Here is a 20,723-nt window from a genome sequence, read left to right as displayed (position 1 = left end):
TAAAGCAGAGGGGCCCCAGCTGCAGTTAGTCATCCAGACTCCAATGTTGAATGTGGACTGTCTCCACTCTGCTCTGACCAAGGACAGCCAAGAGGAGCACGCCGACGGGGCCCAATTAAACTGTACCCAGGCACACCATAGGATCTGTAAGTAATAAACTGCCTTTGTGATTCTTGCAACTAACTTGTATGTTGATTGCACCTATCCTCCAGTGGCGATTGGTCTCAGTACCAATAAGTAGAATCCTCATAGCTGCCTCAAGAGTACTCTTAAAGAGGCTTCCAGCCCTGCTCTTAAGCAGGAGTGTCCCACTGTAGGGGAAGTTGAATCAGGGACACTTGAATGACATAGAGCTCAGGCTCTACTGGGACATGTCAGAACTGAGGCTTCTAGCTAAGGAAAACTAATTAAAAGTCTTAGGTTTTATTTCTTTAACCCTGCCAGCATGAGTTTTGTTTCAGGACTTGTGGCAGGTGACCAACCACAAAGGAATGTCCGATGTCCCAATTCCAAGAAGTCATGGACGGTTGAAACTGCTGATGGTTGATAATGCACCAACATCCGTAATTAGTGGAAAGCACCCCTGCGCCCAGCAACAGTGGCAGCCAATCAGCAAATGCCCCGCCACCCTTCCTACTTCCCTAACCTAACCCTTAAGACGTGGCCTAAGACTGTAGCCGGGGCTGCTCTCATTTTTCGAGACAGCCCGGCAGGTTTTCTTTCTAATAAAACCTGATTCTCTAGACCTTTCGGTTGCCAGTCTTCTTTTTGGTCTAACAAAAAGCTTATTACAGTTAGCAAGAAAAGAACTTTCAAGATAAAAAGAATTTTTATTTAAACATGGTCACTTTGGCCCTGGCCGGTTGGCTCAGCGGTAGAGCGTCGGCCTAGCGTGCGGAGGACCCGGGTTCGATTCCCGGCCAGGGCACACAGGAGAAGCGCCCATTTGCTTCTCCACCCCTCCGCCGCGCTTTCCTCCCTGTCTCTCTCTTCCCCTCCTGCAGCCAAGGCTCCATTGGAGCAAAGATGGCCCGGGCGCTGGGGATGGCTCTGTGGCCTCTGCCTCAGGCGCTAGAGTGGCTCTGGTCGCAACATGGCGACGCCCAGGATGGGCAGAGCATCGCTCCCTGGTGGGCAGAGCTTCGCCCCTGGTGGGCGTGCCGGGTGGATCCCGGTCGGGCGCATGCGGGAGTCTGTCTGACTGTCTCTCCCTGTTTCCAGCTTCAGAAAAATGAAAAAAAAAAAAAATAAACATGGTCACTTTGTAAATTCCAAGAAGCTTCAATGATAAAAACTGGAGAAAAGGAGAGCATCAAAGAATTTCTTTAAATTCAGATTTTAGTCAAAAGGAAATCTTGCTGCTAAATCTTTCGCCTTCTCTTTATTTCCTTATATGTCTGTTTTGGGACTGTGGAGTTTAAGAGAGTGAAGAATGGGAATTTTCTTTAGTATTAATTCTTTTGAATCATTGCATATGTTCCCTCTGTACCATGGGGACTTTCTAGAGGGAGAAACCACTGTGTGTCCGCAGGAGGCTGAGCCTAGGCTAGTTTATGCTCATGGAAGAGCATATGGTTCCAATTCTTACCTAGAAATCAAAAGGTAAAGAAAGAATTTCCTTTTTTTAAAAAGTGGCAAAAACATGGCCCTGGCCAGTTTGCCCAATGGATAGAACATCGGCCCAGCCTATGAACATCCTGGGTTTGATTCCTGGTCAGAACCAGTTGCTTCTCTTCCTTTACTTCTTCCTCTTCTCTTCCTCTTCTCCTCCTCCAGCCAGTGGCTCAATTGGTTCCAGCATCAGCCTCAGATGGGTGCTGCAAGATGGATCCCAGTTGGGGTGCATGCAAGAGTCTGTCTCACTATCTCCCCTCTTCCCACTTTAGATAGATAGATAGATAGATAGATAGATAGATAGATAGATAGATAGAGTGAATGGCAAAAACAAAGCATCTGCTCACTTCACTTTTTAGAAAAGGTGGATGGAATTTCAGGTAAAAGATCTATCGAGAATTAACTATCTATAGTTAGCCCTGGGTGGGAAGTTAAATCCTGACATTGAGTGATTCTCTCTGCTCCTGTCATAACGAGCTATAATAATGTACGATAAGAGTTAATTTAGCCTAGGAATAAATTCAATGCATGAAGGACCCCAACTCAGTGACGCCATTAATCTAACACTTACAATGATGTTCAGGGAGAGGCAATGAGGGGATTGAGTGAGGAAGAAACAGTCAAAGGCTGGGCCTGATTCTTTTCCCTAATTCCTGCCTTCAATCTGAAGCAGCTATTGTGAAATTCCAGAAGCCCTTCAGCAATTTCTGCAATAATGATAACATTCCTTACTCAATAATACACTGTCTCATCTCTTTATCAGTTCTGAATGTTTCTTTCTCTTCTGCAAAATTGGGTTACTGGTACTGATTGCAAAGGAAAAGCCTATAAGGCCCGAGGCAATAGCAAGCTGCCAGGGACTCTCCTTCCCCAGCTCTGTTCTGGGACTGCCCTGCCTTCCTGGGACTGGAGTCACCTCCTGACGGACAGTTACTGTGCTGGGGAGTCAACTGGAACATGCACTCACTAGGAATGTGATTACTAGCCTGGGTAGCTTTCCATATAAACTAAAAGGGCTTTGTTTTTTGGTTTGTTCGCTTAAACAAAACATCAACTGAGACCATACACTTCCAGAGAAGAGTGGGCTTGAGCACCCCGGGAGCAGGTTTTATTCCAGTAAACTCATTCATAAAGCCTTTATTAGATTCTATTAAGACCGCACCCCACAAGGGACAGACTAGATAATCACCTATTAGCTGGTGAGTAGCGACCACCTGAGACAGAGGACCCCAGGTTGACAAACGCCAGTGCCACTGCCTTTGTGGCAAAGAGATGATTTGTGTGTGGCCATGGAAGGCCTAGTACACAAGGCACAGGATCAGTGAGGCTGCGAAGGGACACTCACACCACGAGTGTGGCACTGAGGAGGAATGCCACCCTGCCTCAGCACGTCCGGCACAGGCTGGAGGCAGCTGCTCTGCCCTCCTCCCCAGGCCTGTCACCAGAGCCAAGGGCCCAGCCCGCTGAGACCCGCCAGGTTCCGCCAGACACTGGAGCCATATTAGCTCAGTCTCCTTGTGCCCAATCAGGGTTTCTCTAAGAAAAAAGAGATGGGAGAAATGAAAAGGATTTTAGTCATCCATTTTTGAGGTTAAATAACATTAAATAACATAGTTTGCTTCAGAAATGAGGGGTGACCACAGGACTCCCTAGAATACATATATAACTTCTGTGTTGAAGAGTATATAACATAACCAACCAACCACATAATATCTAAAAGTCTAAACCTAGAGATGTTTTCTCTGAACACATGTACCCTGATTTATCAATGTCACCCCATTAAAATTAATTTAAAAAAAAAGTCTAAACTTCCTAAGCCCATAGCTCCCTCCCATTCACCCTCCACTTGCCTCCCAGGAGCTGTGGCCTCCCCGCCGAAGGGAGCTGGTCAGCGACACCTTAGCTGCTGGCAGACAAAGCTGAAAGATCAGAGTCTCAGGTGTCAAGAGTGGCAGAAGAGGCAGAGACGTAATCAATACGGGACCTTGTCAGAATCGCCAGAGGATGCCTCCGCGGGAGGTCAGAGAAGGCTGGATCCTGAAGGATACTTTCCAAAGTCACAACGAAAACTTCAGGCATACTGTTTGCGAACACACACGAAAAAATCAAAGCTGAGATAGTCACTGTTCTGGAAGCATCTATAAGGAAGAGCGGGGCCAGAGCAGAGCCCGCGCCCTACCGCGCTGCGATGGCAGGAAGACTAGTCCTACAGGTGTCACTCAAAGAGAAGTTCCCGCAGACAATTCTGGTTCTCCAGAAATCACCTTTTTTTTTTTACCAACAGATGACGTCAGAACAAATGCGGTTTTAGATGTAGCCATGGGCTCAGTAATCCTTCGGTGCCAGGAACTTGAGAAATGTCCAGCCTCGTTTAATAGAGGAAAAGAAAACCTTACCAATTCACTGTGCTCCAAGGAAGAAAAAAATCTAATGAAATAGATTTCAGGTGACAGAATCTGTTAGGTTTGGAAGCAATTAAATGTTTAAGCACATGACCTACGCCCTGCGTTCCTCTCCCACAGCACATATTAAAACCATCCATTCCCACTCCAAGAACCACACTCAACCATACCCAGTGGTCACTGAGTTCTACCCATAGCAGAGGAAACCGCACATGTGAGCACCCGTGAGGACAGGAGCACGACTCGCAAAGACACCTCTCAAATGCTTGGTTTTTGTTGGGCTCTCCAACTAGAGTCAGAGCCATGCCTGTGCGGGTCCCCGCGTCCTCTCCAGGGTCAGGAAGAATCACAGCTCGCTGCCAGGCCCACCAGAGGAGCAGCGGACAAGGAGATCGTGCCCTGGCAGAGCTGGAAGGAGAAGTCAGACCAGGCCCTGCAGGGCCTTGAAGGGCACATCCAGGACTTGTGTCTATGTCCTAAAAGAAAGAAGAGAGAGCTGGCAGATTTGCATTTGAAAAGAGAACTGTTTAAAATAGGAAGCAATGTAGAGGGTCCGGGGAAGCTGTCCTGGCTGGGAGGCCATTACAATACGCAGAGCGGGCGCGGCAGAACCCCGGCAGCGGTGACTGCAGACGGGGATGCCACAGGCCCTCTGTGCCCGGAGCCTTCGACCTCCACCGAACGTTACTGCTCTAATCCTCTCCCCGCTCTCCCAATTCTTCAACCTCTGGCCTGTACGTTTAACCACCACCAACGCTTCCTATATCAATTAGAAGAAAGACTAAAGAAGATGAAGGAAAAATAATATAAATTTTTTTAATGGAAAAGAACTTTCTAATTCAAGTTATAGTATGAGATGTGGATTGATCACTTATATTTCCTGTTCTATTTTAACCAAATTCTATTGAAAGGAGAAGAAAAACAAAAGGAATTAATTCACAATAGTCTTAACAGGAGAAGGGTATCATGAATGGGCCAGAATTCAAATATATTATATTTAAAAAAAAAAAAAAAAGGAGCAGCAAGCAGAGAGACTAAACTTCAGAGAAAGCAACAGCCCCAACTGGCTTGGGAAAAGCCACAGCAGACTGGAGGGCCAGTCTTTCTAGCAGGATCTGCAAAATCTAAACGCCACCTTGGCAGGTCCGTAGTACATGCTGACTGAAGCAAGAACTAAAACCTCATTTTCCCGAGACTGTGAATCTGAGAGAGATACCACAGCTTTACATTGGGAAAACAGTATTACTGTATATGAAATAAAACTTAAGTATTAGAGATGTTCCTTAAACCTTATAATTATCATTAATAACTTGAGACTTGCATCATTTTAAAGTATATTTAAGTCTCTCCCCCCATGCAGAAAATGCTATGACAGCTCGCTAAAATCTTATAAGAAAATTTCAAATAGCCTCATTAGCTTTTTTCAGAATATGACATTTAAGAAAAGCACCATCTTTTTTCTGTAGGAGGTTCTCACCAAGGCTTTTAAAATTTCAACTATAATTTAGTTAATCCCTGTAGCCTTTCACATAGCTACCAATACTTCATACAAAAATGCTGTGATTAGAAGACATGGCTACATTTACTCAGAAATTAAGAGGAGAGGCTCTGGGCCCTGGCTGGTTGGCCCAGTGGTAAAGCGTCAGCCCAGTATGTGGAAGTCCCAGGTTCAATCCCCAGTCAGGGCACACAGGGGAAGCGCCCATCTGTTTCTCCACCCCTCCCCCTCTCCTTCCTCTCTGTCTCTCTCTTCCCCTCCCACAGCCAAAGCTCCATTGGAGCTAAGTTGGCCAGGGTGCTGAAGATGGCTCTATGGCCTATGCCTCAGGTGCTAGAGTGGCTTTGGTTGCAACCAAGTAATGGTCCAGATGGGCAGAGCATCGCTTCCTAGTGGGCATGCCTGGTGGATCCCAGTTGGGCACATGTGGGAGTCTCTCTGCCTCCCTGCTTCTCACTTCAGAAAAAAAAAAAGAGGGAAGACTCTGGCCAGAGGGACAGTGGATAGAGTGTCATTCTGGAGCACTGAGATTGCTGCTCCATCCCAGGGTCGCCAGTTTGATGCCAAGGGCACTGGTTCAAGCCTCAGTTAGGGCACTTATGAAAAGCAGTCAATGAGTACACCACTCACTAAAGTGAAACAAGTTGATGCTTTCTCTCTCTCTCTCTTCATTCTCCCCCCTACACTTCCTCTCTCTCTCATAAATAAATAAAGAGGGAGGATAAATTATATTGACAAAGTTGGACTTTAATCACTCAGCCCATCCCAGTGAACTTAGTTACCCAAGTGACCAGTGTAACACAAAGTGAAAAACTACGGAACACTTGGACTGCACCTAAAACCAGTAGAAAGTTCAGGGAGATGGATGAACCCAACACTGAACTGGACGCCTAAATATCTGAATGTTCCTTCCCAATACGTTTCATCCTTTATCCTTTCTTCCACCCCATAATCAGCTTATAAAAATTCCACATCCACATACAGTAGTCCCAATAGTTCTCCACACACTCACCCTTTAATGTGAGATGAAGTCACCTAAGTTTGACTTTTCCATCAGCATCTTTATGGCTCATGTCTGGCACTTATTTGATACTTAGAAACCAATACTAATATTATTATCTCAGGGAGTATGTCCTGGAATCTACTGTTGTACTGTCACCTCCATAATTACAATCTGTTAAAATGGTAGTGCCAGGAAGTAGCAGTATCCTCCTCAAAGAACTCATATTGTTTTCCCCCATTTTGCATGTGCCTTTTCATTCAGATGGCATCCACATTAGCATTGTCCCCCCTTGAATATTCACTTAAAAAGAATGGACTCAGTTGGGTGTTTCAGAGCTCATTCTGAGGAAAACTACGTTTTCTGGATCCTCATTTTTATTTTCTTCTGCTCTTTTTATACTGTAGGACACAAGGAACACACTGACATTTTTGTTTTCCAATTGTGTAGTCTTCTGTCAATAACCAGCAGCTGTGGTGATCTCTGGCATCATCATAAAGTTCTCACTAGTGCACTCTTTCACCTCGATTTCTAGGGACATGCAGAAAATAATGATTTGATATTCTTGCCATTTTCTCATCTTCCATTCCTAATTCTCTATCGTGGTTCTTGGAAAGCAAATCTTTTCTTCTGCCATTTATCTATTCTTCATATATAATTAGACCCTTCAATTTCCTTTCATAAGCAGAGTGGAACTGAGTAGAGTTAAATCAAGAGAAATAGTATTCTGATACTATTTATACAGCCACATGGTCAGCATGTGGCTGACCATGATGAATGCTATCAGTGAGGCTGGCAAATAATAATTAACAGATTTTTTTGTTTGGTTTTTAGTTTTGTTTGGTTTTTGTATTTTTCTGAAGTGAGAAGCAGGGAGGTAGAGAGACAGACTTCCACATGCACCTAACCTGGGATCCCCCAGCATGCCCACTACACGGCGATGCTCTGCCTATCTGGGGCATTGCTCTATTGCAACTGGAGCCATTCTAGTCCCTGAGACAGAAGCCATAGAGCCATACTCGGTGCCCAAGCCAACTTTGTTCCAATGGAGCTTTGACTGTGGGAGAGGAAGAGAGAGACAGAGAGAAAAGAGAGGGGGAGGGTAAAGAAGCAGATGGGTGCTTCTCCTGCGTGCCCTGGCCAGGAATCAAACCTAGGACTTCCACACACCAGGCCAATGCTCTACCACTGAGCCAACCAGCCAGGGCCAAATTAATAGTTCTTTTAAAAAGTAAAATGGTATGAGGCCCTGGTCAGGTAGCTCAGTTGGTTAGAGCATTTTCCCAATACACCAAAGTCGTAGGTTCAATCTCCAGTGAAGGGACATACAAGAATTAACCAATGAATGCATAAATAAGTGGAACAAACAAATAAATGCTTATCTCTTTCTCTCAAATCAATAAATTTTTTTAAAAATTAAGTAAAATGGTCTGTAATCTCTAAATGCTATATGTGACGCATTTTATTACTCCCCAGGGTTCAAGTCTGCAGCTGGCTAACCCATTGCTTCTGTGAAATTCTACTATAAAAACTCCTAACAGTAACTTACAATTAGGAAAAATGTGTGCACACACACACAGGGTTGGGGGTTGAGAGAGAGAGAAAATGAATGAGTGAGTAAATGAATGAATGTGTGAATGAGTAAATGAATGAATATATTGGGCTCTATATTCTTTCTCTTTCCATTTCTCTCTTCCCCCATCCCCCACACACAAAATGATGGCAACAAATAGTAAGAACAGGGGAGGAGTCAAGAGACTACAAACCAGAATGGGCTCCCCAGCGATAGAGGAGCCGGCTGCATGTGTCTCCATATGGCACAAAACCCCACTGCAGGGCTCAGGATGCTGAGGAGGAAGGGTTGCTGGCCACTTCTCAACTGGTTGCTTCCTTTTTGTCTTTCTTTTTAATCTTTAAGTACAGAGTCTAAATTCAAGAAGCCATTCTTCATTCATTTAGAATATGGTGATGGTAAAACGACTTCAAATATTTTGTTGACAATTTAAAACCTGGGAATATTTTGTCTTCATTTTACCTTTTATAGTCCTTCCAAACACTATTTCATTTTTAAGGTCATTTTTCTTTTCCAAAATAATAAAATATGTGGAAAATCCAACCAACACAGAAAGGTTAAAAAAAAAAAAAAGGAAGAAGAAGCCAAAAGCTTCTTTTTTTAAATAACAAAAGTATTATTTTATTTTGTTTTCCAAAATACATATTTATCATAAAATGTCAATGCTCTGCAGCCAAAGACCACAAGGAACACTATTACACTTGAACAAATTTAGATTTGTTGACTCATTGCAATGAGAAAGAACACCCATTATTGGGGACTATGGAGAATTTCCAGAAGATATTTGCAGGTTTTAGGTGATTTGGAAGAGGGCTCAAAGCAGCATGATTGGTTACTGTGAAGAAAGAAGTGTAATTTTATGATCAATTACCTTAATTTTTTTATTTAAATTTTTAATTTATTGTGTTGACATTTTACAAACCCCAGAGAGAACCTCTGTGAGGAGATTTAGCCATATCACACGGGTGCTTTTTTATATATCTGCAAATGCATAGATATATTGACATACAGATGTGTATATATCTAGAATAAAAGTTGTATGAATACCTATAATGAAACAAAATTGAGGTGTATGGGTGTATTTCTGTATTTCTGTGTATTATTGAACATAGAAGAAAACATATATAGGACAAAATTTGAGAAGTGCTTGGATGGGGAAGCTATATTTCTAGGTATATATGTGTTTGTGTGAATGTGTGTGTATACATGTATAACTGATAATATATGTAATTCTTTTACACACTTTCTCTTGTCCCTAGCACCATAATTCCTCTCAGAATGGCAATTTCATTTGTATAAGAAAATTCTTTGGGATAGGAGGTAAAACACTAAAGACATGGATATTTGCAGCAAAGTAACGCAAGAGATGAATTTCAAAAAGCATTATTCTCTCTGTTATGGCTGACAATTATTGTACATCTACTATACATCAGGTGTGAGTTTAGCATAACTAAACAATTCCACAGAAGTACATGAACAAAATTTGCTTCTACCACGGGGTGGGAAGGAGGGGGGACTTTGGGGAGGAAGTGGTAGCAAAGGATGGGGAGAGGGAGGCTGCCCACTGAGTACTAAGTGAGGTGCAAAGACAGTAGGGCAGCCCAGCAGCCCGTCTTTCTATGTCCACATTTCTTTTTTTTTTTCTATACCCTCTTCCCTTGAGCAAAACCAAATTCTGCAAATTCTGCTCATTTTTTTCAGGCACAGAAACTTAGTGAATCTTTTCCTTGACTTTTGGCAATGTACTTTTTGAAAGGAAGGAGGGAAATTTTTGTTTTTGCTTTCATTTTTGTTTTGATTGTTGGTTTTCCTTTGACCATAAAGATTTAGTTTCTAGAGAAGTAAATTTATTGACAGTTTCTTTATGGATTCTGGTTTTATGCCTCCTTATAAAGGCCTTCCACACCACCAAGATTATAAAAACAATTTTTGCATATTTTCTTTTAGCACCTCTGTGATTTTATATCTTTTTTAAAAAATGAGAGGAAGGGAGATAATGAGACACACTTCTGCATGCACCCCAACCAGGATCCACCCCCATCTGGGGCCGACACTGGAAACAATCAAGCCACTGCATCGGCTCAATAGCTTCACTGAACTCACACAGCTATCACTTCTTAGTTTTTGCTTTTTTCTAACCCACTATTCTTTCATATTCTTCCTTAAAAACGATGTCCTTGGCTTCTGTTCCCTCCTCTCACCCATTCTCTACTATCTCAATCTGCTGATCCTTCTTCCTGTTATTTATATTTTTCTTTTTTAATTTAGAAATTAAATTTAATAGGGTGACATTGAACAGTTTGAGTACAAGGTTTCAGGTGACATCTCTACAGCATTTGAACTGTTGATTGTGTTGTGTGCCCATCACCCAAAGTCAAATCATTTTCTGTCACCATATATCTGTCCCTCTTCACTCCCTTACCTCCCACCCACCTCCCCCTGGTAACCACTTCACTTTTATCTATATACATGAGTCTCAGTTTTATGTCCCACCTATGTGTGAAATCATATAGTTCTCAGCTTTTTCTGATTTACTTATTTCACTCAGTATAATGTTATCAATCAAGGTCCATCCATGTTATCGTAAATGGCAATATGTCGTTTCTTATGGCTGAGTAGTATTCCATTGTATATATGTACCACTTCTTCTTTATCCCTCTATCTAGGGACATTTTGGTTGTTTCCATGTCTTGGCCACTGTGAATAATGCTGTGATGAACATGGGAGAGCATGTGTCTTTGCATACCAGTGTTTTTGAGTTTTGGGGATAGCTACACAATAGAGGGATTGCTGGTAGCTCTATTCTTAACTTTTTGAGGAACCACCATACTTTCTTCCATAATAGCTGTACCAGTTACATTCCCACCAGCAGTGAATGAGGGTTCCTTTTTCTCCACAGCTTTTCCAACACTTGTTATTACCTGTCTTGTTCATAATAGCCAATCTAACAGGTGTAGGTGGTATCTCATTGTAATTTCGATTTGCATTTTTGTAATAGTTAGCAAAGATGAGCATCTTTTCACATATCTGTTGGCCATTTGCATGTCCTCTTGGGAGAAGTGTCTGTTTAGGTCCTCTTCCCATTTTTTAATTGGATTGTTTGCTTGTTTGTTTCTGAGCTTTGTGAGTTCTTTATATATTTTAGATATTAACCCTTTGTCAGAGCTGTTATTTGTGGATATCAACTCCTATTTGGTTGGCTGCCTTTTTGTTTTGTTGTCAGTTTCTTTTACTGTGCAGAAGCCTTTCAGTTTGACATAGTCTCATTCTTTTCTTTTCACCTTTACTTCCCTTACCTTTGGGGTAAAATTCATAAAATAACTTTATAGTCAATGTCCATAAATTTAGTACCTATATTTTCTTCTAGCAATGTATTGTTTCAGATCTTATATTTAGGTATTTGATCCATTTTGAATTAATTTTTTTGTGCACAGGGACAAACTGTAGTCGAGCTTCATTCTTTTGCATGTGGCTTTCCAATTTTCCCAGCACCATTTATTAAAGAGGCTTTCTTTTCTTCATTGTGTGTTTGACTCCTTTGTCAAAGATGATTTGTCCATATATATGTGGTTTTATTTATGGGCTCTCAATTCTGTTCCACTGGTCTGTATGTCTGTTTTTCTGCTGTGCTGTTTTCATTATTGTGGCTCTGTAGTATAATTTGAAGTATGGTAGTGTGATACCTCCCGTTCTATTCTTTTTTCTTAAGATTGCTTTGGCTATTCAGAGTCTTTTATGAATCCATACACTTAAAAAAATGACATTGGGCCCTGGCCAGATAGCTTGGTTGATTAGAGCATTATCCCAAAATGCGAAGGTTGAGGGTTCAATCCTTGCATGGTCAGGGTACATGCAAGAACAAATCAAAGTTTCTGCCTTTCCCCTTCTCTCTCTAAAATCAATAAAGTTTTTTAAAATTAAAAAAATAATAATAAATAAATAAATAATGACATTAGGATTTTAATGGGGATTGCATTAAATTTGTATATTGTTTTGAGTAATATGGCCATTTTAACTATGTTGATTTTTCTGATACATGAACATGGAATACACATACTCTCATTTTAACTTTTGTAGGGTAAACTGTAAAATACATTAAGGATTATCTGTTGGTGTTACAGTTTAAAGCCCATGCACCTAACACTTCAAAAAGCCAAATTTCAGATGTCAGAGTTTGGAGTAAGAAAAGGATTATTCCTCAAATCCATCTTAAGAAAGTACAGAGTTCAGGCTTCTTATTATGCAGAGGAATGGAAAATGGGAGGGGCTGCCTCCAAGGTCCCTCCTTTTGCTTCTAATTTGTTTCCTGCATCCAGTCAGCCTAGCATGGATCACTTCTTCTGCCTATGTGACTTTCTTTCTTTTCTTTTTTAAGTGAGAGAGGGGGAGATAATGAGACAGACTCCCACATGTGCCCCAACAGAAATCCACCTGGCAACCCCTGTCTGAGGATGATGCTTGGCCCATCTGGGGCCATGCTCACAACTGAACTACTTTTAGTGCCTGAGGCAAAAGCTCCATAGAGGTATCCTCAGCACCTGGGACCAATGCACTCAAATCAATCAAGCCATGGCTGCAGGAGGGGGAGAGGGTAGAGAGCAGATGGTCATCTCTCCTGTATGCCCTGACTGGGAATTGAATCTGGGAAATCCACACACTGGCTTAAACTCTACCACTGAGCCAATCAGCCAAGGCCATGTGACTTTCTATCTAAAAGAACCCAAAGCAGCTCCGCCTAGGCTCACTCTTGTTGCTGTGACCTTGTCTCTTCTAGTCTAAGCCCCTCTTTTATTGTACTGTCCTAAGATTTAATAAACATACTTTCAAAATCATCTGGGTTTCACTTCTTTCCTCATGAAACCACACATTCCAGCCCATGCTGGGGCTGACCTACCTCAGCCCAATTCCTTCCTGGTGACAATACTAAAATAAGCAACCTAACAAGTAAACATAAAAAAAAACATTTAAAAGACAACTGGGGACTGAAGAGCCAACCAGGATGGTGACAGGTGGCTCCTGAGTGCCTCTCCTCCCACAGAGCACTTGAGTATACAACTACAGACAGAGCAATTCTGTAAAAGAAATCCAGAAGCTGAGTGACCCCTACACATCAAACAAATGAGAAAATACCCACAAGGAAACATAGAATACTCTTTCCCCATAACCCCACCACCAGCAGCAGCACAGTACCATACAATTGGGAGGGAACTCCCAACTCCTAACTTCACTAAGGAATGAAGAATTTGGACTGCACATCTAGCATGACAACTTTTAAGAATCCCACTAGAGAAATGGACTCCCAAAAATCCTAGCTCTGAAAGCCAACAGGCTTGTGTCCAGGAGGCTCACAAGACTAGAGCAAACAAAGAAGCCATTCTTAATGATGCAGAGCACTCACCACTCACCGCTGCTGCCCCTCCAGGCCTTCATCCTGAGGGCACAGGCAATCGTACCCATCTCCCTGTCCTTCCTGGAAGAAGTCTGTCTGACCACTTTCAAAGCTGCTGCTGAGGGCCAGGCTTCTAAGTCAGCAGGCACTAGGGACCAGGAAAAGAGACTAGGAAAGCCAGGGGATACCCCTTTTGCCTTCTCCCACTAACCCATCCCGATTCATCCTGTATCCCCACAGAAGAAATTTGTACATCTGGAACTCCAGCATTTTCAGCAGCCCACCAAGGTAAAAGCCCCAGATTGCCTGACTTTAGTACAGTACTCAACAGGGATTGCACTTGAGTCCCACAGGACCACAGCAAACAAAGAAACAGTTAATGGGCAGCACCTTGCAGCTGTACATCCAGACACAGACTGAGCAGGCAAAAATTCCCATCTCTTAGTTTCTCCCTGGAAGGGACTTAACTACACACACTCCCAGCTGCCACCTGAGGGTTTGGCCTGCATCTAAGTGATGACTGCACTCTTCTCCTTGCAAGACACTGATAAAATGACACAACTCCCAGCTACATCTTTACCATTATAGTGTATCATCACAGGGTAGGTTTTTGCTATATTAAATTATATGTATGTCCTTGAAAAAGTCTTTTTTATTTAAATTAATGAGTGCTATATGATTTCACTTATAGGTGGAATCTAATGAGTAAAACAAAGTAGAGACAGACTCATGGATATGGAGAACAGACTGACAGCTGTCAGAGGGGAGGATGTAGGGGTGAGAAGGGTGAAAGGATAAAGAAGAAGAAAAAGAAAGAAAGACTCATGGACAGGTCAGACAACAGCATGGTGTTTGCCAGAGGGAGGGGGTGGGGAGAGGTAGAGGAAGGTGAAAGGGGAATCAGTGGTGATGGAAGGATGTTGTGGACCGTTAATGGCAAAAAGCCATTATAGATTTGAGGCTTAGCAAAAGGCTAAATTCTCCCCCCTCCATCTCCATATTTGGCTTTGATGCTGAGTATTTGCACCCACTCCACTTGCTTCCTTGGGTTGCAGGAAGCAATATACATGCCCTTCCTCTGACTCTTTGTTTGTTTCAGATGTTTGTAAATTTCACTAATGTATCCTGTTTTTGCCTTGGGAGAGTTCCTGTCTTAGCCTTTGATGTGCAATTTTGTATCAGGGTCCTTGATTTGCATAGGTCTATATAATAAAGCGAACTGGGGCTATGAGGCACTCAGATACTGCCAGGAAGTTTGAAGAGTCCTCCAGGTCCCATTGTTTTTGTTTTGACAGGTGTGTTTCCTCAATTCCTCACCGTTATTAGGAGCTGCGCTGGTCCGCGGCAGAAGGAGACTTGACTTGGGGTGGTGACCACACAATACAATATACAGATGATGTATTTTAGAATTGTGCACCTGAAACCTATATAATTTTATTAACCAATGTAACCTCAATAAATTTAATAAAAATTAATACATTAAAAAATACGCTTTTGGCCTGACCTGTGGTGGTGCAGCGGATAAAGCGTCGACCTGGAAATGCTGAGGTCACCGGTTCGAAACCTTGGGCTTGCCTGGTCAAGGCACATATGAGAGTTGATGCTTCCAGCTCCTCTCCCCCTTCTCTGTCTCTGCTCTCTCTCTCTCCCTCTGTCTCTCCCTCTCCTCTCTAAAGTGAATAAATAAAAAAAAAAATTTTAAATACGCTTTCTCTCCCAAATGCCTCTCAGAATCCCTTCTCATACAGTGTTATTCCAGGACTAATTTCAGGTTGTTAGTACTTTCCAAAAGCCTATGATTTCATAAGTACAGCATTGCAGGATGTACTGGAGAGCTTACCTTCCCAAAGGAGAGATTTCTTCTTGGAAATAAGTAATTTGAAATCTCTACTTCCTACACTTCCCCAAATTCCCACATCACTGAGTCAATGACTTAGTGACTGTTTCTTCTGCTTCCTCTTTAATCTTCTTATATCTATGTTCTTAAATTTTTTTTATATTCCTGTCCTCAGCTGGTTCGGAATTAAAGGGTGAAGTAGCAGAAAAAAGCATCAGAAGCCAGGTGTTTGGGGAAATTTCCGATGGTTCAGCACCAAGGACAGGGACACTCTGCCCGCCCAAACTGGTTCTCCGTCCTCTTTCCCATCAATACATTTCAGTCATGCCATGGCCATGTTCCTTAGGATGAGAGTCCCCCTTAATTGCTGAATTTATCTCTATCACATGTATATATCTCTATCATAGCTGTCATTTTATATTGAAATTACTTGTTTCTTATTTATCTCCCCTACCACATCTAAGGATATCTTATTAACCTCACTTAGCACAATTCCTGGGACATAGTAGACTCTCAGTAAATTATACCTGAATTAATAAGTGAATCAATGACTCAATAAATAAACAAATAAATTTTAGAAAAAAAAAAGAGTAAAATCTGAAAACACACTTAGATTTAAAAAAAGATATGCAAGGAAGCAAGTCATATATTTGTTATTTGTCCTTCAGACATCAGTTCTCAACCCTGGCTATTCATTAGGATGGTCTGTAGAGATTATTAAAAATGTAAAATCTAATATATTACTCCAGAAATTCAGAATACGAATCTTGAGAGTGGAGGTGTGGGCTGTGTAAGGGATTGGTGGACAGGTGATTTCCAAGGGCATGAGATAATTTTTCTACAGATAGCTCTAAGTGCCACTAGCCTACAGGGGAATTGGGCAACTGGGAGGGAGGAAGCTCCAGCTCTGTTCATAAGAGCCGTCTTTTTATAAGACCCAATTTTTTCAGCTAGGTTAAAAGGAAATCAGCAGAAATTGTCTTTATGCTGACATCCGCTGGGCTCCCACTCCGGTGTGATAGTGCCAGTACAGTGATTCTCTCAGGCCGTCCCCTTCCTATCTGCAGCCAGCAAGCTTACAGTCCTCAGGTACATTTCACTTCCCAGCTGGTGCCAGTAGCACAGGGCAGGTCACCTCTGCTTCCACTACAGAAGCAAAAAATGCCAAAAACAGCACAAGGAAAAGGAGAGAAAACTGTTTCAGCTTTTGATTTCCTTTCTTTTAGCAAACTCCACCTTTCAGGTTATCTTTATAGAACTAGCTGCAAAAATTTCTCATCTAAATGTGAGTGCTACACAGTCTCATCACGTCCACCATTATGGCAGTTGATCGTTCTTCTTACAAGTAGTGTATGGTCTGGTTACAGGATGCAGGGCTGGCCTCAAATGATATGAGTGGAGGCTTTGTCCATCCTCTTCATCACTCTTCCCCCTAACCTAGGATCTTCCTGACTTTTATGACATAACTCTTCTGATAAAAAAACAATTCACATGACAAGATAACAAGGCAGCTTAGTTTTCTAAATGAATTTTAAAACTCCTTGATTTATTAGCTGTGATATTATTTAAAACTTGAGTTTTAATATTTCTAAATCTTTTATTAATATGGTGTGATATTTGTTCCATTATGGGAGAATATTCAAACTCTAAACATTATAATCAGCTTTAAAAGATAGCACTAGATGATATACTGAACTCCTTATTGTATTTGAAATGATTTAGAATAATATAAAATATATCTCATTCAGTTATAGTAAATATAAATTTTTTTCTTTAAAAGTAAAAATGAATTTTTTTACATTTCTGATCTTTTCAGAAAGGTTAACTTCCAAAATATAACAAAAACTTTGTTAATTTTAGTATTTCTGTTGTTAAGGAAAGAAATGCTCTATTTAAGTACAACTAAAATCCATGTACTTACAGCAATATTACTCCAGTATGTGTCATATGGCTTCTATTTCCTAGTTTGTCAAAACACAATATAAATGATAGAAGAAAGAGAAACTGCTAAAGTTACAACAAAAATGAGAAAACCATTAAAACCATCTACAGATAAACATAAACTTTATAACTGAACACTCTTGTATGTGAATTATCACACAGAGAAAAGTTATTTGAAGCATGATTCAGAATTTTGTCTGTTTTATGTCTTGGAAGTTTAAAATAGAAGGTACTACAAAAGTTGAGCATTTAAGAAATGTTTTGAGAACTTTTGGTGAAAAACAGTGGCACAGGTAAACATCATACCTGGAACCTCCCAAAACCACATCAAAATTACAACTAATCTAAACAATAACTGTCATGGAGATCTGCCTGAAATCTAACTGAACAGGAATCCTGTAACTAAGAAAATACAGAAGAAGGTACATTAAGACTGGTAAAGAGGGCAGGGATGCCAAACAAGCTGGTCCCACACCCACGTGTGGTGGATAAAATTGGGAGACATATTTCAGCTACTGAGGTCCCCCTAAGGAGAGAGGGTTCCAGTGCTGGAAGAGAAGTTCCCAAACCTCTGGCTGTGAAGACCAGTGAGGACTGTGGCTGAGTGAGACTGAGGGCTGCTGGAATCCCAGGCATTCTTCTTAAAGGGTCCACACACGAACTCACTCAGATGGATTCACTTCCTCTGAGCTCTAGCACTGGTGCAGCAGCTTGAAAGGTACTAGGGACACATGAGGAAGAACTGAGTTATCTGGCATCAGAGTGAGAGCTGAAGAGGCAATTTACTCCAAGACAAAAGTGCTGGCAGAGGCCATTATTCCTTTGCTAAGCAACCTCTTGCACCACCCACTGTCCCCACACACACACTTCCTGCAGGAAGTCACCATATCTAAGTCTCCATCATCCTGGCTCACACAGTTTGCTCCACCTTGGTGATCCCCTGAGGCCCCACCCCACCCAACTTGCAGGCCCACCCAAGCTGTTTTCAGTGGCTTTTTCACACAAATGACCTATCTTGGCTCATGCTTCAGACTTTCCTAAAATCCCTCAAACAAGCAGTGTCTGGCTTCAGTGTGCCCCAGACCTCTTGCTAAGTGGCCCCAGGCCTGGCAGTAGTGGCAACCAGCCTCAACTTGGCCTCTCATAAACACCTCCAAGCCCAGCATAAGTAGCAGCAATCTGCAGCTTACTCGGATCACTCTGTAGGTTATGCCAGGTGGCCCCAGGCAGGGCACAGACAATGGTTAACCTTGAACCTCGCAGGAGGCCCAGCTTCAGACCACACCAGATTACAATCCAACCACTTCCATGAACAACACACTCAAAGGGCAGATTTGGCAGGCACCAAAACCCCACTGCAGCAAGTCCTTCTCTGTGGGGTCTGTGGGGTTGGCCCCTGCAAAACAGATCCATCACTGTAGTTGCAGGCAGTTCTCACAGCCAATCAACCTGAGGGCCAGCCTCTCCCAGTGTCGTGCCAACAGCAGTCAAGGCTCAGCTCTAACAGAACAGTGCACACAGCCCGCACAGGGCAGGGTGTGTGTATGGGGAGCACACCTGGAGCGCCCATTCTGGTGACTGGGAGGCTGTGCACTGAGCCCTACAGAACACCTCCTACACAAGGCCACTCTACCAAGACAAGGAGATACAACTGTTCCATCTGACACAGAAACAAACATAAGGGAGCAGCCAAAATGAGAAGACAAAGAAAAAGATCCCAAAGAAAAAAACAGGAGAAACCTCTAGAAAAAGAACTAAAGAAAAGCAGGCAAACTACCAGATACAGAGTTCAAAACACTGGTTATAATGATGTTCAAGGAACTTAGTGAGAACTTCAACAGCATAAAAAACAACATGAAAATCATATAAAAGAACCAGTCATTGCCTGACCAGGTGGTGGTGGCGCAGTGGATAGAGCACCGGACCGGGAAGCAGAGAACCCCGAGGTCATCAGCTTGAGTGCGGGCTCATCTGGTTTGAGCAAGCCTCACCAGCTTGGACCCAAGGTCGCTGGCTTGAGCAAGGGGTTACTCGGTCTGCTGAAGACCGGCGGTCAAGGCACATATGAGAAAGCAATCAATGAACAACTAAGGTGTTGCAACAAAAAACTGATGATTCATGCTTCTCATCTCTCTCCCTTCCTGTCTGTCTCTATCTATCCTTCTCTCTGACTCTCTCTCTGTCTCTTTAAAAAATAAAAATAAAATAAAATAAATAAAAAGAACCAGTCATTAAAGAAGGATACAGTAACTATGATGAAGACTAAATAACAAGAAATGAACAGTGGAGTAGATGAAGCCAAGAATTAAATCAGCCATTTAGAATATAAAGAAGCAAAAAACACCCAGTCAGAATGGCAAAAGGAAAAAAGAATCCAAAAAATGAGGATAGTGTAAGGCGTCACTGGTACAACTTCAAGCATAGTAACATTTGCATCATGGGGATGCTAGAAGAAGAGAGAGAGCAAGGAACTGAATTGAAAACCTATTTGAAAAAAGTGACAGAAAATTTCCTTAACCTGGTAAAGGAAATAGACACAAGTCTGAACATACAGAGTCTCAAACAAGATGAACCCAGAGGCCCACACACCAAGATACATCATACTTAAAATGCCAAAGGTTAAAGACAAAGAATCTCAAAAGCAGCAAAAGGAAAGCAATTAGTTACCTACAAGGGAGCTCCCATAAGACTGTCAGCTGCTTTCTCAACAGAAACTTTGCAGGCCAGAAGGGACTAGTATAAAAACCAGTGACCTACAACCAAAATTACTCTCGGCAGCAAAGCTATCATTTAGAATCAAAGGACAGATAAAGAGCTTCCCAGACAAGAAAAAGCTAAAAGAGTTCATCACCACCAAAACAGTATTACAAGAAAGGTTTAAAGGTCTTCCTAAAGAAGAAGTAAATAATAATCAAAACTATGAATAATGAAATGGCAATAAATTCTTCTCTATCAACAATTATTTTAAATGTAAATGAATTAAGTGCTCCAATCTAAAGATATACAGTAATTCAATGGATGACAAAACAAGACCCTTACATATGTTGTCTACAAGAGATTCACTTCAGATTGAAAGATACCCACAGACTGAAAGTAAAGGTACAGAAAAATATATTTCATGAAAGTGGAAAAAATAAAACAGAAAACCTGGGGTACCAATACTTATACCAGAAAAATAAACTTTAAAACAAAGGTTATACAACAAGAGAAGAAAATGAACCCAGCGAAGCTATTTCTGGTTATTTATTCAAAGAAACCCCAAATACTAAACTGAAAAGACACATGCATCCATATGTTCATTGCAGCATTATTTACAACAGCCAAGATATGGGAGTAAACTAAATGTCCATCAATAAAAGAGTGGGTGAATGGGTAAAGAAGTGGTGCATATGTACAATGCAATATGACTCAGCCAAAATAAAGAATTAAATTTTGGTATAATTCTGGGTGAAATAGGTCAGATAGAGGA

The sequence above is a fragment of the Saccopteryx bilineata genome, chromosome 5, assembly GCF_036850765.1.
Source record: "Saccopteryx bilineata isolate mSacBil1 chromosome 5, mSacBil1_pri_phased_curated, whole genome shotgun sequence".
Lineage (NCBI taxonomy): Eukaryota > Metazoa > Chordata > Mammalia > Chiroptera > Emballonuridae > Saccopteryx > Saccopteryx bilineata.
Note: the sequence above shows the minus strand (reverse complement) of the source record.